Below are 21,954 nucleotides of genomic sequence, written 5' to 3' on the forward strand. Positions count from 1 at the left end.
TAAAGAAAGATCTCACTAGCCATTTTCCACTGGAAAAAAAAAAGTTTAATAAAACATAACCGGCCTCTTCCTTTGGAGATGTTAACACCTGTTGATCTTTTGCTACAGCAAGTTCTTCCTCCTTTTCACTGTAGTTTTATAGAAGGTGCACTCATCTAACAAAAGACAGATTTGAGACTTTACTATCACTAACTGTCTTTTGGATCTCAGTTCACTCATCTGACAAATCATCAGGTTGCATATGGCCAAAATCCAGTTCTCAAATACCAAGGTTCTAAGATTCAACTTCCCTTTTAAGTACTCTTTCTTTTTAACCTTACCAGAAACTTTCAGTCCTATCCTCTAGCTTAATGCCTAATTAAAGCATTAAAGCACTCCCTCCTTCCCTTTTGTCATCTTCCTCAAAATCCTTCTCTCTTAGGTGAACTACCTTTCTCCAACTGTGTTAAACTCTTTCCTCTAACAACTATATATCATCTTTTCCTTAGACTCCTTGTGTTTAATTTCTGCCACTACCAAGGCACGTAACAGTAATTTAGCAAATATCTGAAAACTTATTATTTTAGATACAAAATTAATGAAGATATAGCTTCTGCCTTCATTCTGTTTACAATCTAGTAGGAGATAGGATAGAATAAATAAGGGATTGAATTTAAGAACTACTGTGTAGTAGTAAGCTTAGCATAAAATTACAGTGACCTCAATCAGAATAATTTTGTGACTTTAACCACTTTACAAATCTGAGGTAAGAACTAAGAAGGTGGGATGGAGAATCTGCAGAATTCCAGTGAAGGCCCTCACCAGAATAGTCTCCCCTCCCCAAGTCATCCTCCACTGAGCTGTGAAAGTGATCTTCTAAAGCACAGGTCTGACCATGTCACTCCTTTACTCAATCAATCTCAGAGGCTTCTTATCCCCTACAGAATTAAACAGAACTATGTTTGGCATTCAAAGCCCTTCATAACCTCACCCAACCTTTCCAGTCTTCTTACACTTATTCCCCTCTCTCCCCCGATGTTCTCTGATCCAATGACACTAGGCATTTTGACTGGCTGTCCCCCACACATGGAATACTCTCCTTTTCATCTCGACCTCCTGGATTCTCTGGTTTCCTTCAATTTCCAAATAAAATCTCACCTTCTACAAGAAACATTTCCTGATCCCCTTAATTCTAGTGCCTTCTCTCTATTATTTCCAGTTATTTCCATTTTGTCTCTCTCTTGAAACTGTGAGCTCCCCAAGAGCAAGGGCTGTCTTTTACCCTTCTTTGTGTCCCCAGTGCTTAGCACAGTGCCTGATACATAGCAGGTGCTTAAAAATATCTACTCACTGATTGGATAGCGAAATGACAAGGAGGAAAAGGATTCAAGAGTGAAGGAGGATTTCAGAGTCAAAATGGCTAACCATCAATCAAGATCAGCTAGAGAAGGAATCAGAGAATCAAAGATTTGGAAGGGACCTTGTCTTGTCCAACACATGCCTGAAAAAATGCCCTCTTCTACGACATTAACAGCCAAGAAGTCATCCAAAGTCTTTGCTCAAAGAAAAAGGAACTCAAGAGTGATGAACTAGAATATAAGGAAAGAATCAAGGGACCAGGTTAGGAAGAGGGGAAAGGGTATGTTTCTGAGAAGCAAGGGAATGGGATGGGAAGACAGAGAAAAATTTCAGAGTTTGAGATCTTAGAGATGGACCAATTTTAAGTAATGGTGAGCTCCGAGGTATGAACTTCCTGATGGGCTAGCAGATGCAGTGAAGTAGTTGTGGAAGAGACTTGAACTTGGGGGGTATCTATGTCTGAATCCTTCCTATGACATTGGCTGTTTGCCATGTAGGCAGGTCAACTTAACCTCTCTGAATCTTGTATAAAATGGAAAAAATAATACCTATAATACCTACTTTACAGGGTTAACATTCAAATTAGATAATATACATGAAATACTTTGTAAACATTAAAGTGCTATAAAAATATTAGCTATCCCTATTATAAGTAAAATGGAGATGTTCATGAGAATTGAGGCAGAGGTCCTGTAAGTCAGAGGTGTTAGAAAGGTTAACAACATAAATATCAGAGTCGTGGAGGATGAAAACTGGAAATCAGATAGGAAGACTAGATTAGGTGGCAAAATCATTGAAGAAAATGATAAAGAGTGCCCAGATGCTTTGAGGAAATTCAGAATTCTAAAACCCTGTGAAAGTATCATTACCAATTCCGTGGAGGCTGTATTACCAAGGCATTTGGGGTGAAACTCTGCTCTACACGTGGTCATTACTATGGGCAGCTGGTAGGCAACTATACCCTGAATGGTTAAATGCTGGTGTCCAAAGAAGCCAGCATCCTATTGCTAAGAAAAATACAAGCTGTGTGACCCTGGGCAAGTCACTTAACCCCATTGCCCCGTAAACAAAAAACAAACCCCCCCAAAAAAAAAGAAGAAGAAAAATACGGCACCATTGCCATCAAGTTTTCCTGCCTTATGTTCAGGGAATTTGGGTAAACAGACAGTATCTACTTGACCAGGGTACAAGAGACTTGCAAGTCAAAGGCATCATAGATAATTAAAGTATATTCCCTTCCTTTGTCCCCATCCCCACTAAACATCCTCCCTTTTATGGAAGGCACATTACCTCTTCTAACCTGTTACATGATGTCCTTATTCACTCTCCCTCTACCCACCTGCAAAAAAATAAAAGGCTTTTCTGCTTCAGAGAGAGTCTGGGATGGGAAGATATGGTCTCCTTACTCTGTATCACCCACTTTCATATATTTCAGCCTAGATCTCACCACCTGTCTGGAGCTAAGCTATAAGGTTCTTTCTGGGTTTTCCTTTCTCTCTTTTCCCTTCCATCCACAGATCTCCTTCCCTACCTACCACAGCCTTATCCTTACCCACTTTGGATTACATTCACATATGCTCCTTAGGAGGCACACACTCCTCCCCTCATTCTCCCCTACGCCCCACCCCGAGCCAAAAAAAAAAAAAGGGGGGGGGAGACTGGAGGAATGTATTTACCTCACTACCACCACACACACAACTAGCATTTATGGAGTGCTTTGAAGTTTGCAAAGCACTTTACATATATTAACTCATTAATATGTAAACTACTGTCAATGAACTCTGGGTATCTGTGGCAAGGAAGAAGGACTGAGGGATGTGGCATCTTTCCACCACACAACAGATCCTGTTCTGTATATTTACTGGGTCCCTATATAGATACACATCTCCCCAGTTCCTCTATCCCTGTCTAAGAAACCTCCTTACCTAGTATGGAACTGCTACCAAACAACTTTTAAATTTAATAAAAAAATAAGGTAAATAGGGATGGATTCATAATTAAAATAAAATAATGACAATCCATAGATCTGCCAAGTCATCAGAATCAGGGATGGGGCTGTGCGAAGATGGAAAGAACTGATAATGACTTCCAAGTTATCTTATTATTATACTTAAATTATACACTTAAATATATGCTTGTCTCCCAAGGCAGAATGTAAGCTCCTTGAGGGCAAGAACTGTGTCTTTCTGTCTCTGTATCTCCAAGCAGCTTACGCTTTGTCTGGCATATAAATATAGTAGGCACTTAACAAGTGTTTTTGTGATTTATTGATTATCAAATGTGTATTTGCTAATGAACTTAAAAAGAAGAGGGTTTTCTGAGTGATAGCATTACAACAAGGGTTTGGAAGAACAGTGTCAAACAAGAAGAATGCTATGTCTTTCCCTTGACTAAGGGCATCGGTATTAAAAAAAGGTGAGGTCAACTTTGTATAGAGTGACAAGAAATATGGTATCCTTAGGGGAAAGTCAGGTTTCACTTAATGAAAGAGATGGAAGTATATGAGGAAAGACCACTGACATACCAAAATATTCATAGCAACATTTTTCAGGTAGCAGAAAAATATAAACCAGACAGATGTTTGCCCAGCTGGGGGGGGGGGGGCGGTGAAAGGCACAGTATATGCATGTACTGGAATATTACGCAGAAAAACAAAAATGAAGGAAGAATTTAGAGAAACATGGGAAGACTTTGAGGAACTGATGTGGAATGAAGTAAGCAGAAAAAAAAAACATGCATAGTGAATACAACACGAATGCAGAGATCACTAAAATAGTTGAATTTAGTAACTGAAAAACCAATTAAGGTCTCAGAGAAGAGATAATGAAAAATCCCTCTCTCTCTCTTATTGATGCAGAAGAGCAGGGGACTACTCTGCATATTGTCAAATGTGAAGATGTTTTTGCTTAATTGCTCTTCTTCCCTTCTGCACCCCAACCCCACCCAAGACTAGGCTATAAAGACAAAGGGCATCAATACATTTATCTCTTTTTTTGGGGGGGGGCAGGGCAATGGGAGTTAAGTGACTTGCCCAGGGTCACACAGCTAGTAAGCGTCAAGAGTCTGAGGCCAGATTTGAACTCAGGTACTCCTGAATCCAAGGCTGGTGCTTTAGCCACTGTACTACCTAGCTGCCCCCATTTATCTTAATAATAATAATAATTTAATCTAAAATGTTTTGCACAATAACTGTATCTGATAATATTAACAACATTCCATACCCATAGTTCCCACCCTCTCTACTTAAGTAAAGAAGGGAAAGGAGTTTATCATCTATTCTTTAGGACCAAAGCTGGTCACAGCAACTAATTTTAGTTTAGTTTGAGTGTGTTATTTTCATTTACATTATTGTAATAATATAATAATGTTCGGGGAAGCTAGAGCATCGGTCCTGGAGTCAGGAGGACCTGAGTTCAAATCTGACCTCAGACACTTAACACTAGCTGTGTGACCCTGGGCAAGTCACTTAACCCCAATTGCCCCGCCCCCCCAAAAAAAAGAAAAAGAAAAAAGAAAGAAAAAGAATAATATACTAATGTTCCTTCTATGTCCATTTTTTTCACTTTTCAATAGTTCCTATAAATTTATTAAATTTTTTCAGTGATCAAGCCTGTCAGGAAACTTTTGGCATCGCAACCTTTGTCATTCATTGTGTTAGTTATACCTCATAGCTCTGTACTGGCAAACTTGCTAAACACATCATGAGCAAAGCATGAATTCATCCCCTTCCAATAGACAATTAGTCACTAAAGACTACTCTTTGGGCTGGACTATCAATCAGCCTCCAAAAGTTAATTCTAATATGTTATGGATAGCTCACATCTCTCATTTTTTCCCCAAAAATGCAAGCCCTTTTCATATATGCTTTGTAAAATCTATGGTAAACTATATCCTATAGCAACTACAAAGTTATTAACTGTGAAGAAAGGAAATGAAGTTAGTCTGGCATAACGTTTTATTTTTAAAAATAAATTTTATGGGTCATAGGTTCAAAGATTCCATGGCTAGAAGGCACCTTAGAGATCATCTAGCCATATGGATCATTAACCCCAAAGGGACTGCAGGAAAACATGTAGTCCCAACTCCCAAAGTCAAGAGAATAAATGACTTTGCTGGATGGCACCTACTAAATGGGAGAACCATGACCCAAACCCATTTTTTATGACAGTAAAATCTAGGTTTTCTTCCACCTGTACCATGCTGTCTTTCATTTATGAAACTAGAAAAACCCAAAGGGACCAATGAGGCTTTCCTCTTCCGCTAATTTTACATCACTCATTTTCTGGAAATATCTTTCCCTCCCCCAACTAAAATTTCTCTTGAAAAAAAAAAAGTATGCAAAAAACCCTCAATGCAGAAGCTGTTTGATAATACAACATTCTGTGCAAGTAACCCGTCGCCCTGCCTGCCCTGTTCTTTAGGGCCTTTAGTCATGATCTATCGCTGTTTTTTTAATGACCCCCTTTTCTAGATGGGGATCCAATTAACCATCCTTTTAATTATAAGTTACAGAATTTAACAAAAAAACAAAGCTAAGTTTTTTGTTTTTTTTTTTTAATCAAGACAAGACATCTGTTCATCTCCTGTCCTCTTTAAACACCTTCCCTGTTCCTTTATGGCTTGGCAATAATATCCACCAGTTCTTTTTAGTACTGAAAAACCTAGTTTATCTGGGTGTGGTGACCTCTTATCATCTGCTTATTTGTTAAGACTGATGAAGTGATGTCCTGGGTAACTTGGGAAAAGATGGAGTCACAGACACAGAAGGCTGGGTTAGCCTTACCAAGAAGGAAAAAGATCTCATCTTCAGAAACAGAAAGGAAGGAGGAGAGAACAGATGACGATAGAGAGGCTCTGAGGATGGGATGAGAAGGAACCCAGATGGTCTCAATCCTCTCAGAAAATCATAAAGCAGGATCATCTGCTTAGAAGAGTTGAAACTGAGGCTCGGAGGAAAGAAGGTCTAGAATGAGCCTTGTGGAGAGTAGGAAAGGAGTCAATAAGTAGTACATACAAAGATTGCTAATTAGCAGTGCAACATAAATCTATCATAAATAACTTTCCATATATCCAGAAACCTCCCCTCTCTTGCATACAGGTAAAAATGCTGAAGGTAGAAAAAGGAAAGCCTCTGAACAATCAAAAGGGATGTCACAAAATACTTGCCTGTTATTATTAAACTTAGGCATTTTATTCACAGGCAGGCACCTCAGGTTCTTACTAACAACCAAGGAGCTCATGTTAATATGGAACTTTGCATATTTATATGTGGTTTTCCTTACAACAACCCTTTGAAGCAGGCAGAAGAAGTATTATGCCCATTGTATAGATGAGGAAACAGACTCAGTAAAGTGATTTGTACAGGATCACAAAGCTAGTAAGTGGGAAAAAGATGACTCAAATCCTTAATCTATTTACTCTTCCTCTGGGCACAATTTAAACAATCTTTCCCAATCTATAGCAGAGTTGAATAGAATTACAAACTGGTTAAGACTGTCAAAAAGTTAAGCAAAGTGAGTACAGAAGTAATAGCTAATAGCCAAAGACAGAAAAATGATGAAAAGCATAAAGAAAAATTTAAAAGATTTAAAAGCAATATGGATCCCACTAGGTATAGTGGCAAAAAGGCCAACATAACTTAATTATTCCTATATAATACCAAAGTTTAATGATCTTAATGATCTTCAGAGTGACAATTCTGAGTCCTAAAGAAAAGATTAAATATGTTCCACATTCTAAAAAGGTAAGTAAATATTTAATTCTTTCCCATGCAAAATAGTTAAAATTTTGGCACCTGAAAGACTAAACACCAATCATATGGAAACTTTACTTGGTGAAACATCTCCTTGCTAAATGATGCTAGAGAAATGAGGTACCATTGGATATTATGTATATTAGCAACATTGCTTGTTCAATATTTACTTAGTGTATCTTATCTGTATTGGTCAAATGTGTCTTTTGAGGAGATCATAAGCTCTTTAGAGATAGAGACTATATTTAGCTATGGCATTTTAAGCCCATGATCAAATATAATGCCATATACCTTGTAGGGCTTAATTAATGTTGCTTAATAGCAAGGAGGATGAAATTAGGATTAAATTACATACCAGTTTATGATCCTTAAAGTAAACATTTGTGTGTTAAGGTATGCATGTTATCTATTGGAAATATGCTCTTGTCAAAAAGGTCACCAGCCAATTTAATATTATACTATTCATATTAAGGCTCTAAATTTTGTAGGTATTTGTGGTTTACATACATGTCTATTAAACGACACCCGTAATGTATGATGTTCACTCAATGTATAAAATTATTCTTTTAGAACAGAGTAGAAACATTGAAATAAAATCCAAACAAACGCAATAGTGTGTTCTTATTGTACCAAAGCTGGGAGGTAATTTCTTAGTAGACTAAGGTAAGGTGTGATGTCACCCTGGGAAGAGATTGATGTAGATTGGTGTAAGAAGACTATGCTGGTATCAACTATGGCCTGTTATTATGTGATGTTGATTCTTGAAAAGGAAATAGCTACATTTATACATCACTTGTTGCTTTACAAAGCATTTTCTCACACTTTTGTGGTAGATAATACTCTGAGTCGTCATTGCAACCTATCCATGTCTCTCAACCTGAATGGCTCATTCACATCCCTTCATAAATATCCACATTCAGTCCATACTCAAGTTCTGAGAGCCATACTTTAGTTCACTTAACATTAAGTGAATTCACAGGAAATGTCCATCAGTTATTCCTTGCTCTCATCACATGACCAGCCCATCTTCTTCTCTGGTCACACAGCTCCCATATGGGATACTTTAGGAAGCTTTTAAGTCTTAACTGGCAATGTGCTGCACCCTACTCAAGCTGTCCATTCTGCTTGATATTACCTCTTAGCAAAGACTTCATGAGTGGCAAGACTCTATTCCCATTTTACAAATGAAGAAGTTCACAATGAATGGTGAAGTGGCTTGCCTGTGGTCATACAACTAATAAGTGGTAGACGGGGAACCTGAATGTAAGTTTTGATTCTAAGCCCACTCTTCTCTCCATCACAACTTACTTCAGCAGGCTGTAATGCATGAGAAAGCACAATGGACAGAGGACCAGAAGACAAGATTCTAATCCTTGCTTTCCATTAATTAGCTGAGGGCCTTTAGGTAAGGCAAAGATCTCAGACAGCTCAGTTTTCTCAACTACAAAATAAGAGGATTAGACTATCATATCTAAAATCCCTTCCATTTTGGACATCTTATAAGTCTCCAATCGTCTACATAAAAAGCATTTATTTTAAGCATTTATTAGGGTAAAAAGAAAGACCATGTGAGTTCTAAAATGTTGAGGTGGTTTCAAAGCATCAAGAAACAAGGGTTTCCAATAAGGAAGAAGCAGAAATCCCACTGGGCAGGGGGAAAAACAGCTCTCCTGGAGGAATTGTCCATGAGTACTTGAAATATTTTGGGCAAGTGTTTGGAACAAACACCTCTTAAGTAGGAGACAGGAGCTATAGCCTCATTATGCTTACTCTTCTATTTTCTCTCATTGTTTCTTTTCCTGGGCTTCTACCTTTAACTTCCTTGTCCTTGATAAGTAACCCCAATGAGGAAATCATATTATTTTGACAAATAGTATATTGGGAAAGAGCAAGGGGCTAGCCTGGGGTCCATAAATTTTTCTGAAGCATTTTGATAACTGTATTTCAATATAATTGGTTTCCTCAGTAATCCTATGTATTGTATTTTATGCATTTAAAACATTAATTATTCTGAGAAGCGGAGCCATGGGCATTATCAGACTGCCAAAGGATCTTGTTGTTGTTGTTGCTGTTTGTTCTTGAAGAGGGCAATGACATTAGGAGGTGATGTCATGACTTGAATCGAACTGGATTTAAGTAAGGCAGGCCTGTGCAAAATCACTAGCCCCACTCTCTCCACCAGAGCCATCGGGGTCCAGTGGTAAGATATACATCAGGATGACTGGAGATGGACTGGATATTTGAGGCAATCAGGGTTAAGTGGCCCAGGGTCACACAGCTAGTAAGTGTCAAGTGTCTGAATCTGCATTTTGAACTCAGGTTCTCCTGACTCAAGGCCAGTGCTCTATCCACTGCGCCACCTAGCGGCCAAGGGGATCAATGACACAAAAGAGGGTTAGAACTAGAAGGAAAAGGCTGGTCATCTATTCCAACCACCTCATTTTACAGATAAGGAAACTGAAACCTGCCGATTTAGTGACTTGGCTCAAATCACACATTAAATGACAAACTCAGGATTCAAATCCAGTTTTGTTTGTTTTTTTACTGTTAATCCAGCGCTCTTTCCACTGCACTCCACACTAGTCAAAAAGCTAAAAGAAATGGCTTTTTCCAGTAATCATCACTTTTCTGAATTCCAACAGCCTTTTTGGTGCTTTTTAAATGACATCCTATCTGTCTCATGGTATGATCATTTGTGACATAACTACTCATCTCGGTTGCAAACTCATGAAGCACAGGGACTTTGTCTTCTCCATGAGGGCAGCCAGTGAAGTAAGAGGGAGACGGATGGGGAGAGGGAGGGAGAAAAACTTCCAAGGCCTCAATTCTCTTCATCATTATGAACCACCATATTAATCCCCATCCCCACTAGGTCCCCACTGTCCTCACTCCCCTCAAACCCCTACAACACCAGAAACTCACTAAGGGACAATGGAAAAGGGAGAAAGAAAAATTTGTCTTACGGACAATATTCTCCTTGTTGGCAGGGCAGCTAGGTGGACCATTAGATAGAGTGCCAGTCAGGAAGATTCTTCTTCCTGAGTTCAAATCTGGTCTCAGACCCTTGCTAGCTGAATGACCCCTAAGTGGGCAAGTCACTTAACTCTGTTTGCCTCAGTTTCCTCATCTGTAAAATGAGCTGGAAAAGGAAATAGCAAATCACTCCAGTACCCTTCCCAAGAAAATCCCAAATGGGGTCACAAAGAGTTGGCCACTACTGAACAAGAACTTCTGACTGGAGTAGGAACTCGGGGAGTGTTTATTATTGTCTTATGTTCCTGGTATTTTAACTTGTAATAATGAATACATTTTTGCCCATAGAAAAATGGTTATAGATGCTAATTAGAGGTTTATGGTGTACTTTACGGGTTAAATTAATAGTTTGAGAACTAGTCTGGGAATTTAACCATTCTTCATAATATCATTTCTATACTAAAATATAGTACCATATTCCAATCTTTCGGAACACAACCTGTTCATAAATTGAAAAGTGCCCATATTTAGTGGATCATTTTGATTCACTTAGGTGGCAAAGTGGATAAGAATGCTGGTTCTAAGAGGCAGCTAGGTGGTGCAGTAGATAGAGCACCTGCCCTGGAGTCAGGAGTACCTGAGTTCAAATCCAGCCTCAGACACTTAACACTTACTAGCTGTGTGAACCTGGGCAAGTCACTTAACCCCAATCGTCTCAGCAAAAAAAAAAAAAAAAAAAAAAAAAAGGAAAAGGAAGAATGCTGGTCCTGGAGTCAGAAGAACTGAGCTCAAATTTGACCCCAGACATTTACTATGGGAACTTGGTCAGTTCACTTAACCTTTGTGCCTCAGTTTCCTCAACTGTAAAATGAGGATCATAATATTATTATGATCAAGTGAAATATTTGTAAAGTGCTTATCATGGTGCCTGGCACATAGTAGGCACTTAATAAATACTTGTTTCCTTTCCTTGGTGCAGGGAAAAGAAGTTTGATTCTTATTTTATACCAGCATAAGAATTATTTGTAACAAAATGCTTTTGTGGGATTTTTTTTTCCACTTCAAAGTGTATGATTTGTGGTTAAACTTCAAACAAAAATTGTTGGAAAAGAAGAGTAGCCAATCAAAATGGGTAGCAATATTTTATAGCATTTAAGATTAAAAAGTAACCACAAATAATGGAAATTATATAGACTGACAAAGTTGAAATTCTGGTAATATTTACAACCTCTGTGATTTTAATAAGAAACTGATAGCTAGCAACAAATCATGTCTCCTCAAGAAAGAATTGTTACTTTTTAATATAAAACTACTATTCCCACTAATTCTGAAACAAAATCACTGTGTAGGCCCAACTAGCAACACACCTAGAAACTTGGGGATTTAGAATTATAATCATTAGAATCAATAAATGTTACTACTACAAAAGACCTAATAAATGCTCCCATATCATTTGAAGACCTAGAAACTGAGGCCCAAGAAGATTAAGTAATTTGTCTGAAGTTGCATAGCTAGTAAATTATAAGTAAACAATTCTTCCTGTGACCTTATGAGTCTGCTTCTGTAACCAACCCTCTTAATTAGTTATTTCTTACAACCACCTTATATAAAATATTATATGTAACTCTGACTATGCCTTGCAAGAACTCCTAAGTTATAATGCTTCAATATTCATCAAGTCTGATTAAATAATGAAATTACAAGATTTTTCTACGCAAACCCAGTTATCCTTAGAAGGAGGAAGGGGAAGGTATTCCAAATTGCCCAAATCTATGCAGATATATCTTTCCACTTAATAAATCTCTAGAATTTAGAGTTCACAAAGTTTGAATTCATATTAAGTCAGACAATACCCAACTAAGTACAGTGTTCCTTCAACTCTTGTGAGAGACGAGTATCAATAACAATTCTAACTTAAATGTTTGGCATTTGGGATTAGTCAGACTTACTGAGCAGTAAATATTTAAAACCTGAATTTTAATTTACATTACCATATTTTTTCATAAATTAAGATTAAGAGTTTAGAAAGCAGTTGCTCCTCTATTCTAAATTAGAATATTTTGCTTTTACTCTTCTTAAGTTAAATTAGGAAAATTACATTAGAAAACTATTTCCAAAAAAAAAAAGAAAACAAAAACTATTTCCACCTTAAAAATTAAATAAACAATTGTTCTCAATTCCTTTCTCTAAAAAGTTCTTAATCCAATACCTGCGTTTCATTAAGTTTACAGTTCCTTAGAACTTTATATAACATTCTCTATAACTTGAGCATTTTAAATACCTTTACTTCTGAAATTCTAATAAAGAGATATGAAAATTAAATACTGTTTATTAAATTGATTAATGTTTTTACTCTAATATTAGCAAATTTTGAATTATTTCTTACAAACTTTCACTTCTTATAAATCAAGCAAACTGAACCATCCACTTTTATAGAGGAGAAAACCCTCAAGATCAGGGTCAGAATTCTAAAATCCAAAACTGTTACTGTCCCTCTCATATTACTTCTGTCTTGACCTCACAGGTTTGTTATGAGGATCAAAAGAAGTGTCTGTGAAAGTACTTAGAAAATGATTGGTACCACTACTATGGTGCACTTTACAAATAATCATCATATGACAAGGAATTATCTAATACTCCAAGAAGTACTGGAATATTAAGTTAAACAGGTAGTTTTGAATAACAACTATTAGTAAAAGGCTATCACACAAAATTAACCAATACACTTAGATTCATTGAAACAAACAACAAATTTTTTTTAACTTGGGGGGAATTTACTTATTAAGCAAACTTCAATAAAAAAAAATTAATCCCACCTTTAGAGGAAAATAAATCCTGTTTTCCTTTTAACAAATTTCAAAGCTGACCTTAAGACAGTGTAAAGGCAAGCTGATTTAGGAGAATGATAGACATATCTGAAAATTATCTTTAAAAAGTGCTCCAGAACTCCATTTTTGGCTTCTAAATGTTAAGCATTTTAATTCTGTGCCTTTTCACCTTCGATAATACAGCATCAAGCAGAAAAGCAAAGGAAATCTAAATACCCTTTTCAATTTTCTTTAAATACTGATCTTTAGGAAACAATTTGGAGTAGTATAGTTTGATAATATAGCACTGACAAAATCAGCGCAACACGAGTTCTGCCACAGACAGGTATTGCACATACACAGGGGTGGCAGCACTGAGCAATACGAAATACATACACTACAAGCATAGCCAAAGCACAGCTATACACACAAATGACTGTACACAGATATAAAACTGAATATGCAATAACTTCTTAAGAGCCCAAGGGTATATGGTGCCAATTAAATAGTTCCTTTACATTCTCACATAATTCTGGCTTTTAGATAAGCCATCTAAAGAATGTGTAAAATTGCAGTTTAGTAATAACACATTTAGGTAGAAACTCAATTAGCATCTCTGAGGACTGATTCATGAATAAACTAAAAACTCTGCCTTCCACCCTCCTCCTTTCCTTCTACACCTGCTGAATATAATTCAAGGACATCACTAGATACTAACCTGATTCAAATCCCATATTTTAAAAGTAATGTCATTCTTACCATGTGTTAGGTTAACAACAAAAATGATCATTTAAGATGTTTTGTTTCATTGTGAACCTCAAATTAATAACCTCTTCTATAACATGACACTTGGAAAGAGTAGTTTTATTAAAAGAAAATAGCTATTCTTAAAGCAAATACAATTTTAAAAGAAGTTGCTTAGATGTGGCTACATTATACTCACAGACTAAGCTATTACTAATTATGAAAGCTTATTAAAGAAAACATTACCTATGACATTTCTGAAATAGATATATGTTTTTTAAATATCCTGAAAATGGTTATAAGTGAAAATGTATTTTAAATAAGGTAAATTACAACACATTTTCATATCAAGAAAAAAATCCCCCTTCCTCACTTCTTTTAATAAACAGCAAAAAATTCTAAATATTTTAAACTCTGGCAAATTTGATCATGCTGTTGAAAATTATTTGCTTATATATTATCTAATCTTTAAAATATATTGTCATCAATCACCTTAGATTATATGCTACATGGAGGCCTTTCTTCTTTCTTTCTAAATATTAACCATTTTTATAAACTTCAGGGAATAAACAAAAATAGATTCAAAGAAAAAGAATTCATTTAATTTATTTTTCTTTGTTTTAAAGCAACTGATTATACTGTCTAGCTGAAGTTTTAAAACTCATTTCCTATTTCAAATTAATTCTATTACTTGTTCAAATATATTATAAATTAGACCAAAACCCAAGTTATCTCAAATTATTCAATTCACATTCACCTATGCTAGGCTGCTCTTATTACTGAAAGGCAAAATTTTCCTAAAGAATAATGAAATAAATTAATTAAGCTAAACCTGACATCTACATAATTTTTTTTATATACACAGATGACTCTGAAGATCTCAAAAACACCTTCTGAAGAAAAAGATAAAACACTTTGAGTATCACAGTGAGATAGGCTCTTGCACTAACCATTGGCAAGTGGCTTCTTTTTCAGATCTTTTCACCCTCCCTTCAACTCATAACTTCTGGGACAGCTCACAGAACACTGGTACAATTTACTTTCCTATTTTATTCTATAGCCTAATTCTAATCTAATATGAAACCCTATAAATTTCCAGAATTGTTTTCCTCCTCTTAACTATTACTAATGCCTCAGGAAGGCTACAAATATGGCTAAACTGAGAAAAATATTTTAAAGTGAACAAAGCTGAAGAATTCATAAAAATCTATTTCTTAAAAGTACTAGGAAACACTGTATTTTAAAAGTTTAGGAATAAGCAAATTCAACTGACAATGTTGATTATGATCAGATGCACTGTTCACATGCATCTTTATTCACAAGCTTACATTAAGAAAAGATGTGGTATTATCTAAATTAGGGAAAAGTCTTCCATGATCAAGTCGTAATTTCATAGAAATATATAATTTCTCAATTATTTGTAAAGAATACTTATTACACAAATTATACTAAAGTGGTGTATATAAAAAAAGAACTTCATTCTATAAATATTTATATTTCTTTTTCTAAAGCTGATTATAGCCTAATTCATTACTTCTTTCTTTCTATTAGAATGTACTTCAGAAGCAATTGTTCTATATCATAATCTCAACATTAAGACACTAAGAAAAAGTCAAGTAACTGAGAAAATCCAATAGATTTATATTAAACTGTCACTTTTTCATCAACCACATTTGAACTACTCAAGTTCAATGGTTCAGTTTCCTGAAAATTTCCTAAGAACAATGAAAAAAAAACATTTTTTAAATCATCTATCCAGTGAACTAAAGGAATTTTATCAACATCTATATTTGATAGTTTAGCAAGTGTAGTTAATTCCCTGTTTTCTAACTGTTTATTTTAGAATCTTCTTAAATTTTAATCAAAACGAATGACTCTACCTTTTTAACATATATTCATTGAAAAGCTATAGATCCAAGGATGTCAACTTTATATGGCAGCTCTTTGCTTCAGTCATTTAATACCTATACCTATATTTGGAGATTGACTATCAGTCAATCCTAAATAATCAATAAAATATGTAATTCAAGTAACAGCATGTAAAATATAAGTAAAATGTTTGTTATTAAAATTTGTACCTCTCAGAAAGATTGAAGAAATTAACCAGACACAGAAACTTTATTGACAGTGATTAAAAGCAAAGATGTAGTTGTTTGTTATAGGATTCCATCCTCCTTTAATTAAAATGCCTCTCTCTACCTCTCAAAATATTTTCCAGTAAAATAAAAAAATTCTAATACTAAACACTAACAAAACTATATTTTTCTTTAAATAAGAAATAATTTGATGTTTAAGATGAAGAAGTAATTCTTTTCATCCACAGCATATCCCTATGTGCAGAGAATGTAGTTTAGAAATGAGTAGCAACCATTACATCTTTCAGATTATATTAGGTCTGTAAGAAATGGTCATATTTTCCACACAGAGTCCAGAAGACAAGTTGTTTATGATTAAAGAGCTTTGTCCTGGTTTCATTAATCTAAAAGCAAATTTTGGACTATCAGATGAACTGTAGATAATTTTTAAAAATGTGCTATTGTCAATAGTTTCTGATGATGAAAATAATAAAACTACAAGGATCTTGGTACACCACTCATCCACAATTTCAAATAATCCTACATTTAAAATAATACAGGATACATTGTTTTCTTTTTGAAAAGAAATTTAACCCAAATAGTCACTATAAATAATTCTAAAAATGTAACTTCCTTTAATGTGATTAGGGAAAAATAGCCTTCTTTAAGAAAGGTACTTGGAAGGTCATGTTAAAAAAGCACACTCTATGGTACCTATGATAAAAGACATTTAAGTTCCCCCTTCTCCTGGCCACCTATTTTTCGTATATTTAAACATCTGGCTTTGTAGTTATTGGTCCTGCATTTGCATAGGTCAAATTTTAAACTCACCATAATTTTTATTTTATTTCAAAATCCTTATCTACCCATGAGCTTCTCATCTATTTTGTGCTTTTTAGCACTCGGTTATGGTCATACATGTATGCATTTTTATTGGTTAAAAATTTAGTCTTAAAAATGGAACAAAAATTTTTTTATTTGCTTTTTGACACTCTCTAATTTTTAGAAATACTTGTTTTTCAAGATTAAGAAAAGCATTACCTTAGAAAAGGTAATACAAGGTATAGGGAAATGTTTCAGGCAAAACTGCTTATCCTGTTAACCTAAGATATAATTGCCTAAGTTCGCTCACTCAATGTGCAAGTATGCACACACATTTCTTAGGTAGTCATCTCAAATTCCCAACACACACTGTGGTTAGTTTTAATACCATGATCCTGCAGTAACTCTGTTTACAAGATATCCAGGGACTATTTAAATACTAACATTTAAATGTATTCTGAGAAGAGCCCCATCCTCTGTGAATAGTATCACACCATTTCAATTTTTTTAAGTGACATAACATTCCTCCTCTCTCCTAAGAATGTTTCAAAATGCATCATAAGCTAAAGAAAATGAAGGAGCCCCCCACCCAACTTAACAACAAATGCAACACCACATAGAAAAGTAGAAAACAAAAACACCAAAGTGCTCTTGGTAGTTCCATAGCACCATATTCTTGCTAATATTACCCTGTAAAGAAGAAGCAGTGACAGGTGTACACATTAAGTAAAAATGCAAAATACTGGGCAGCAGGCCAATGTATTTAAAAGGAAAATTTCAAATATGGGACTATAAAAAATTCTACTAAGTCTTCATATCTGCATGCTTCTCATGGCCTCAATCACTGATAACTAAACAACAATAATTGTATGGAAAATTATTATAATGTGGAAATTTTAGTTTAAATTCAAATTAATTCAAAAAATTTATTTCTTTCATGATAAATTTAATTTACAAATGAACGTGATGCTAGTCTGTCATAAATTTACAATATTGATATATTGTATTCAGGTTTGAAGAATCTGTGACAAGCATTTGAAAATGCTTGTGTGTAATAATGATACATTTTTGAAAGATAAAATTTTTACCAATAAGATGGTTTCTTAGTCCAATGCATGAAAGAAACTCTATATGAGAACTGTAAAATCATACTTAGCTTACAGCTCATCAATACAGATGTACCTTGCCATCATATTTAACTTATTTGTAAATACTTTTCTAAGGCTACCTAAACATTTACTAATTGGTTAAATATGGTGCCTACTCTGCTAATTTCTGTTTGCATTAAAATTTTAAGGAATCTAGATGCTCACTTTTGTACAGATCTGAATACTGTTATTCTGAAGAAGTGTTCAAATATTTTATCAAAGATACTTAAAACACAAAAATGTTTCAAAGGAGGATTTATAGCCCTGTTGCCTTTTACATTTCCTCTATCTTACACTTTGATGAACAGATTCATTTGTTCTACACTTCTGAAACTCTTCTTTTACTCAAAGAACTTAACTTAAGAATCTAAGATATTATCAGTACAAAGAGAAAAGTTTTAGATTTCACCAGATTCAATACATGTAGAGACCTAGTAGAAACACTACAAGAGCCTAGGCAATGTAAATGAAGCTATACAAGTGAAATCACCCAATTTATTAACCTATACATTTTAAGACACCTTCATTTACTGAATGAAAAAGATATAAATAAAAACATATTAAACACTCCAAGTTGGTACTATCACTTTGATTGCATAGCTAGAACTTCAAAGGTAGCTTACCTCTGTGATAAAGTTATCTTTTTAAAGTGTGTGATAAAAGATAAAACATTAAATTTAATTTAGCAAGAAACAACTTAAATCTTAAAACGGAAACTCATCTTTTGCAGAAAACTTAATGGACCAAAATATTTACTGTAGCACTCAAGATTCCATGAAATGCTCAAAAGGTAGACTTTGATAATAAATACTAAAATCAATAGCCTTACACTTTTTGAACTAAAGTTAAGACTGAATATCAATAATAATGAAGTCACTATCTTACTTGGCTGGAATAGATCTATAGAGTTTAAAACACTTTGAGAAGATCTATTCTGAGAATTTTATCAAAAATAACTCTTGACTCTTTTTAAATAGAAGAACTAAATTCTTCCTAGAACTCTCATTACCTTTGAATTGGTGAGATTAGGTACATTTAAAATAAGATCTCAGTCAATAAAAGCATTCTCCCAAATGGGGGGTGGTGGTGAGGGGAGGAAAGGTTTGATTTTATACAACATCCTCAGAATATCTAAGTAGGTAGGTACCTATAGAAAATCAGCAGACTTTAGTAGCAACAGGGGGAGAGGGATGCTCAACAGGTAATATTTCTGGTATACAGTAAAAGTTTTAAAAAAGGAAATTCAAATTAGATACCGTGCTGTGCTCTATCAAAAGAGAACTCCCCTAGGAATTACTAATTCCATACTAGTACACACTGGTAGTATTTTCTAATTCAGACAGTAGCTAGTTGTGTGAAACCCACACTCAAACTCATACTATTTGGGGAACAGGGGTAGAAGGTAATCACAATACTGTTGCTTTTATTTAAATTGACAAAAAAATAATGACAACATGAAGTTTCCAAGTAGCCTGGACAACTCAATGACCTAATGTGTGTTGTAGGAAATGCTTTTCATTCACTTTTAGAGAAAACTGCTTTCTTGGTGTCACTTTCTGGGTTATTCAGGTACTGTTTCCTTTCTTTTAAACATGTAATGCATTTCTGCCTATTCTGAGGCAATAGTAACTTTGTCTTTTACTGAAGAAAAGGTATATGAAAACTGAGGTCCACTAAGGCTGATAACATTCTTAGATCTTTGAAAGTAGAGACATTTATTAAAATTTAACTTCAATTTTTCATATTAGTAGATTAATTCCTTTCTTATTTAAGAGTAACTAATGTGATTTAATTTTTTAAGTGAGTTTTTTTAAAAAAAGTCTAATTGCTTCCAAAATCAGAAACCACAACTGATACTCAACTAATCTAGTGTAATGTAGTTATAGACATTTTAGAGAAGTGGCAATGATAAGAGATCAGTTGTGAACACAGGTTAACATACAATAGACTACAAAAAGCATCATGTTTATACAGCAGGAAAGGTGATTCTCTAAGGAAACCTAAAAACTCAGCTCTCTTATCTAGGAAAAGAACCACTTAGTATTTAAGTTACTTTCATTAAGAATTAAATATAAAAGAAAAACTAGGATTTCTATCAGAAACCTGCATACACCTGTGGAAAATGCAGTGCAAGTAATTTCTTATAGATTGTACATACTTTCAAACAGATCATCACTAACACATTACAGATTTTTAAACTAATGGAAAACAAACCCTTGAGGGCAGATGATATAGCTCACAATAGGAAAACATTCAGCAGTTAATAAGACAAATAAATTATACCAAAAGATGCAATCTGATCGTTCTTATGATTTTAAGAACATTTTAAAGGCTCAGAACCATAGGGGAAGTAGGTATGGTACCTTTCCAGATTGAGTATATATGTAAACCTATCCACAGTTCATACATACTTTCACAGGAATGGCCATTGCTCAACTGTTCAAGTCTCCCCCCAAAAAAACCCCCAAAACCAAACTTGTTTACAATTTTGAACAAGAAGCCCACAAAGTAACCATAAGCCAAAGTGACTATTATATATTTTAAAGTTTTCACAAAATGGCTATAAAATACCATTAGGGACCAACAGAGCCCTTTGATCTCATTGCATGAGATTCATAACTTTAAATTGTGCTATGCTATTATTATGCTATACACCTTAAAGTATTTCCATTTTTCCACAATTCCTTCCAAAATCAGTTTCCAAAGCAAAGTAATCTAACACAAAAAGTTCCTGTGAGGACTTGTTACACAAAAGGAATGCTTGGATGCAAACAAATCTACACATTTATCCCTCTTATGAAGTTTTTTACTCCATCCCATTCCATCTCTCCCAAAGCTGAATGTATTTCTGTAATATAAAGAAAAGACCCCCCCCCCTCACTCCCCCCCCATACTACTCCCCCCCCAAGCACCTTTGCCTTAAGTCCAGAGACAGCTTCTGCATAGGTGATGATAACTATAAGAAAAGAGAAGCTGTCTCTTTAACATGCCCTGTTCTGTCCCTGATCCCACGTGGAACCAACATCAGCAGCACTTTCCCATTAACTTCAATGTGATGCAAGAGGCATCATCCTTTTATATACATAAAACGAGAAAATCTCAGCTTACATTCTTTACTTAAGACGAACAGGTGAAACAAAGGTGTCAGGAAAAGAGAAACCGAAAAACTCCTCAGCCCTCCCCAAAAGGTGCACTTAGCTTACTCTCTGTCCTCCCTGTGCAACATCACCTCTACCCCTGACTACTATAGAGTTCAGTTTAAATAAAGGAGGGAGCCACTAACAAAACCTGAAACGTAAAGGCAACGAAAATACAATTTACAGCCGGAAAGGTTTATTCTTTTAATCACACGTACCCACTGTACGAAGAAAGTGACATTATAAAGACATCCCTTCTTTTACTCCCAAAACTCACGCAAAGATCACGAAAAGGGAGTTATAAAATAGCAAATGCAGCATTTATCTTATCTCAGATCAGTCCACATTACCAATAAGTTTAGCAGTTTCTGCACTACCACCTCCCCCCTCCCTCTCCCTCCTTCTCTTGCATCGGATTTTCACGTTTTCTCATTGTCGGTTGTGAGTTATAAAAGGCTTTTGCCCTTCGAAAGTTTTAAAAAAATAAATAAATATTAACTCCTTGGTCCCTGCAAAGTCAAAATGGACCTGAGGGGAAACGCGGTGGATACTTTTACCTTTAGCGAGAAAAGGGGGAGCATCCCGGGTTTTTAGGCATTTTTTGTGATTTTTTAAAAATTTTTATTTGGTTATATGCCTGAGTTCTCCCTCCATTTTGGTTGTTTATGATACTGACAACAAGCTGTCCCTGCTCTCTGCAGATCTCCTGCTTTCATTTAACACCCCCCCTCCCCCTACCCCCCCAATGCAACCCCCCTTCCAGGGCTCACACCTCCCCCCAAGCAAATAAAACACCCCAACCCCAACTCTCCTACCTGGGGAAAGGGGAAAAACAAATTCATTTCTCTGGAAAGAAAAACCTCTGGTGAAAAAGGGGCAAAGTTACCCCAAGTCACTCAAAGTGCCCCCCAAATATTGCCGACTGCGGGTTTCCGCCGGGGCCCTTGGGAAGCGACTTTCCCCGGGGATGTTTTGGTGGAAAATGCGGAGTGTTTACTCTCAAAACTGAATTTATATTAATTTTTCCCTGATTTTTCGGGTCTCTAATGTCTTCCGCTCTCGCTGCTGCCGCTGCCGCTGTCACAATATTCACAGCACCAGAGAAGAGGAGGAGGAGGAGGAGGAGAGGAGGAGGAGAGGAGGAGGAGGAGGCGAAGA

The 21,954-nt window shown here is 35.4% G+C and overlaps 1 protein-coding gene across 2 annotated transcripts in view; it reads right to left on the minus strand.

The window, feature by feature from the left end:
* The window catches only part of PLAG1 (PLAG1 zinc finger), a 72,604-nt gene that overhangs the window by 50,030 nt on the left and 620 nt on the right, over positions 1 to 21,954 (minus strand). The window lies entirely within an intron of this gene.

The sequence above is a fragment of the Dromiciops gliroides genome, chromosome 1 (assembly GCF_019393635.1).
Source record: "Dromiciops gliroides isolate mDroGli1 chromosome 1, mDroGli1.pri, whole genome shotgun sequence".
NCBI lineage: Eukaryota > Metazoa > Chordata > Mammalia > Microbiotheria > Microbiotheriidae > Dromiciops > Dromiciops gliroides.